Source organism: Etheostoma spectabile, unplaced genomic scaffold (assembly GCF_008692095.1).
Source record: "Etheostoma spectabile isolate EspeVRDwgs_2016 unplaced genomic scaffold, UIUC_Espe_1.0 scaffold00569455, whole genome shotgun sequence".
Lineage (NCBI taxonomy): Eukaryota > Metazoa > Chordata > Actinopteri > Perciformes > Percidae > Etheostoma > Etheostoma spectabile.
The window spans coordinates 53,952-58,680 of NW_022605139.1; the positions used below are offsets into that span (position 1 = coordinate 53,952).

General features: G+C 42.2%; 1 non-coding gene across 1 annotated transcript; it reads left to right on the forward strand.

The window, feature by feature from the left end:
- Positions 1 to 3,797: 3,797 nt before the first annotated feature.
- Positions 3,798 to 4,013, forward strand: LOC116685007 (small nucleolar RNA U3). Its single transcript, XR_004330881.1, has one exon. It is a non-coding gene; the product is annotated as a small nucleolar RNA U3 (small nucleolar RNA).
- The last annotated feature ends 716 nt before the right edge of the window (positions 4,014 to 4,729 follow it).

A 4,729-nucleotide genomic window follows, 5' to 3' on the forward strand; every position in this document is an offset into this window, starting at 1 on the left:
TAGGCAGCATCTTGCCACACAGCCGGGTCTGGCCACAACGCCTCGTCAACATCACAGGCAATATCTTCTCCTGCCAGACATTGAGGGAAGAAGCGCCTTGAATGCCTTATCCATCCTTGAATTGCACCCACATCAATGTCATCACATGCCTCTTCCATCGCCTGCACAAGAGGCACGCGCACAAAGGGCTGCCGGTCGTATACCTTCCACGCCATGCCGAAAAGAACTCTTCTATGGGGTTCAGAAATGGTGAGTATGGTGGCAGGTATTGCATGAGAAATGGTGGGTGGTCAGCAAACCAGTTTTGGACTGCGGCGGCACGATGAAAGCTCACGTTGTCCCATACTACAACGTACCGGTTTCCTTGAGGGTCTGCATCATTCATATGCTCTGGTGGTATGAGAATGTTGTGAAGTCTGTCCAGAAATGTGAGAATATGGGCTGTGTTGTAAGGTCCAAGGTTGGCATGACGGTGAAGGACACCATGCATACTGGAGATGGCAGCGCACATTGTGATGTTCCCACCACGTTGGCCAGGAACATTTATAGTGGCTCTGTGGCCAATGACGTTTCTCCCCTTCTTCTGGTCTTTGCCAGGTTAAACCCAGCCTCATCTATAAAGATGAACTCATGTGGGATTGCATGAGCATCCATTTCCAGTACTCTCTGAGAACAAAGAACAAAAATCTGTCAATATGGTGTTATCCAGTTCTACTGGATAACAGTCAATACAGTACTTACATCCACATATGCTCGTCTGACCTCTTTGTTTCCTTGAGAGTTTCTCTCAAACGGCACCTTATAAAGTTGTTTCATTCTAATTTGGTTTCGCTTGAGAATGCGAGCCAATGTGGACAGACTGACTCGTTGAATGTTGTGGAACAAGGTGTTGTCTTGGATGATGTGGCTTTGAATTTCTCGTAATCTGATTTCATCATGTTCCAAAACCAAGTTTACAATGCCAGCTTCCTGTACCCCGGTGAACATTCGGCCCCTTCCTCCACCATGGAGTCGTCTCTCAGTCCTTTAGAAAAAATTAAATAAAGAAATATATAGAGCTTGGACATTGCAACCTAAATATTTTCCCCCACAGTAGAGTACATTGTACAGGAAACTTGTACAGTTCATAAATGGCTGATGTCATACAGTAAGTAAACAGGTGTCACCCAACTGATACACTATGACATGGGGTGTACTGCATGTGTACTACATGAAATCTTAGTTACATACCTGTTCTCCAGTCTAAAGGTCCGGATGACAGAGGCGACAGTAAAGCGGCTCAAGTTTGGCTGCACTCTCTGTCCAGCCTCACGCATTGTCAGCCCATGGTTGATGACATGATCTACTAAGGTTGCTCAGATTTCATTTGAAAGTGTTTGTTTTCTTTGGCCATGAACTCCTCTACCTGCTCTACACCTACCTCTCACTCTTCCTCCCCCTCTTGTTCTCAACCTCCCTCTTCCTCTTCCTCTTCCTCTACCTCTCTCTGCAACGTCTTCCATTGTTGCTGTTAAAAAAAGGTGCTCACCTGTGGTCTTTTCACAGTGCTTACATCCTGATTTGAGTGTTGGCAATTACAGTTTTTTCCTATTGCTAACACACAATTTTGCAAACTAGTCTGGTTTTATCAAAATACATAACACAATTCACAAAACCACACACCCAAACTGCAAAACACCTCATATATCCTGCAAAATGAAGCACTGCAACCAAAACTACACATTGCATGAAATGCCACACACTTCATTCATATTACCAGATTTTTGCCTAACCAACTACACACTGTTGGGCATAATGAAAAGCACCCTCATCTTTACTATGCCTTGCCATAATACTAAAATATGTTTTAGATTGTTCACATGCACAGAAATATTTGCAGATACACACACATGCTGGTAAAACATTATTTTATGTTTCACTACAGTGAACAAGTCAGTGCAAAAAATTGCAGATATATTTACATGGAACTGAACAAAAATATTCTTACAAAAAACAGTAAACTGAAAAAGAAAATTTCAGACAAAATATATCACAGTAAAAAAAGAAGCAAGAAAAATAATTACAGTTTTTTCCATTTGCCGCACAGCCGGTTCGGTCCACAACATCTCGGCATCACAGACAATATGTCCCCCCCACAGACATCGAGGGGGGAGCACCTTGAGTGCCTTATCCATCCCTGAATTGCACCCACATCCATCTCATCACATGCCTCTTCCATAGCCTGCACAAGAGGCACGCGCACAAAGGGCCGCGGGTCGTATACCTTCCACCACCGCCATGCCGAAAAGAACTCTTCTTTGAGGTTCAGACATGGTGAGAATGGTGGGAGGTATCGCACGAGAAATGGTGGGTGGTCAGCGAACCAGTTTTGTACAGCGGCTGCACGATGAACGCTCACGTTGTCCCATACTACAACGTACCGGTTTCCTTGATGGTCTGCATCCTTCATACGCTCTGGTAGTGTGAGAATGTTGTGAAGTCTGTCCAGAAATGTGAGAATATGTGCTGTGTTGTATGGTCCAAGGTTGACATGACGGTGGAGGACAACATGCATACTGGAGATGGCAGAGCACACTGTGATGTTCCCACCACGTTGGCCAGGAACATCTATAGTGGCTCTGTGGCCAATGACGTTTCTCCCCCTTCTTCTGGTCTTTGCTAGATTGAACCCAGCCTCATCTATAAAGTTAAACTCATGTGGGATTGCATGTGCATCCATTTCCAGTACTCCCTGAAAACACATACAAATCTGTCAATATGGTGTTACCCAGTATACTGGGAAACAATGTTCCTCCACCATGGTGTCGTCTCTCAGTCCTTTAGAAAAAACAAAATAAAGAAATATATAGGGCTTGGACAATGCAGCCTAAATATTATTCTTTTCATAGTGCTAACATCCTGATTGGAGTGTTTACAATTAACAATGGGTGTTTGGCAAGGTGGCACATGTAATTAGTCATTTAGCTCATGTAGTGTCATTTTAAATGGCAGTGTTTTGAAATGGCAAACATGTGACTTTATGTCAGATTGTTGTGTCTTATGCAGGAAACTGTGTTCAGTGCATTTAAAAAGTGCCATTTTGAAATGCAAAATGTGTGTAAAGCAGAAAATGTGTTTAGACTTTCTGAGACTTGAGAGGAAGTTTTGCTCTCTGTGTGTCAGTTTAAATAATTGTGCTGTGCATGTCATTTTAGTGTGTTAGCAATTGGAAAAAACTGTAATGTGGCTGTTAAAATTCAGGTCTGAGTCCATGACTACACCAAGATTTCTGGCTTTGTCTGTTGTTTTTAACATTGTTGTTTGAAGCTGAGTGCAGACTTTTAATCGTTCCTCTTTTGCTCCAAAAACAACCACCTCAGTTTTTCCTTCATTTAATTTCAGAATGTTCTGGCACATCCAGACGTTAATTTGTTCAATGCACTTAGTCAGTTTTTTTATTGGACAATAGTCCCCTGGCGATAAGGTTATGTAAATTTGTGTGTCGTCCGCATAACTATGGTAACTTATTTTGTTGTTCTCCATAATCTGAGCCAGTGGAAGCATGTTAAGAACCAGTATTAATGCAAAGAAAGGACTGGAGCATTTATTGTAGAGAATAAGTAGGCTGACACTGAAGTATTGAGACAACAGTGACTGAAAATCTAATTCAATCTACATATCGGTCTTCTTAAAGATCTAAATAGATTTTCCCACCTCAGAGTCATCTGGAGCACGTAGCGATTAGCTTCTGTCCCTCTGAACCCTGAGTGACAATCACTCTGCAGTGAATGAGATGCAGTTCCCCCCTCAGTCTAACCAAGACTATACTTTCAGGGATAATTTCTAGAGTTTCAGACTTGAGGAATGTGTTTCTAAAGTGTTTGGTCTCGCTGACCACGATGATGAGTCGTGACATTCCATTCTGAGTATGAAGCTGATAGAGAGTAATGATTCACTTCATATGCTCTCTGTCATTGATGATCGTTCTTTGCTTCTTTATGGAGCACTGAGGAAGGGAATATGAGCAGAGTGGTGATGGTAGTAAATATGTGAAAAACTAACATCAGTGAAGGTAATAAAACATGCTAAGCTTTCTGATTAACTGAAGTTATAGTCAGTCTTGAAGTATGTTTAGTCCATGGTGGACATGGTTACTTGAAAGGGTTAACACCTACTTTGTAATGCCTTATGTCCCGTGTAAAAATGTGACCTGAGTTAAGCCATAATTCATTTTTATTTCTACCTTTGCTTTTCCTACTTTGACATGTCAAAAAGGTGCGTTGTTTGAAAGCCCATCTCTACACATCCATGTTCCACTCCCACAGGTGTTTCCACTTGACTAATCAGACTGTGTGGCCTTCACAGGCTAAGCTTGATTGACATGTATTAAAGGGGTGGAACGGTACACTGAAGTCCCGGTGGACGGGATGGCATGTTGGACTGAAATGAAATACTCTGGTGGAGACAGATGACTTCCAGTACCTATGAGATAACACAATATTGCTTGTGAAGGCACATCTGTAGTTTGGTATACTGTAATGATTTATCAGTTTTCTACTATTCTTGAAGAATGCCTCTTGTTGTCAGCAGGATTTGAACATACGCGGGGAAGACCCCAATGGATTTCTAGGCCATCGCCTTAACCACTCGGCCACAACAACCTGAAACTTAGTGCTATACCTATTGCACAAATGTCCATAAACTTTCTAATTGGTTAGTAGTAGTTACCAGACACGGGCAAATTGCAAAT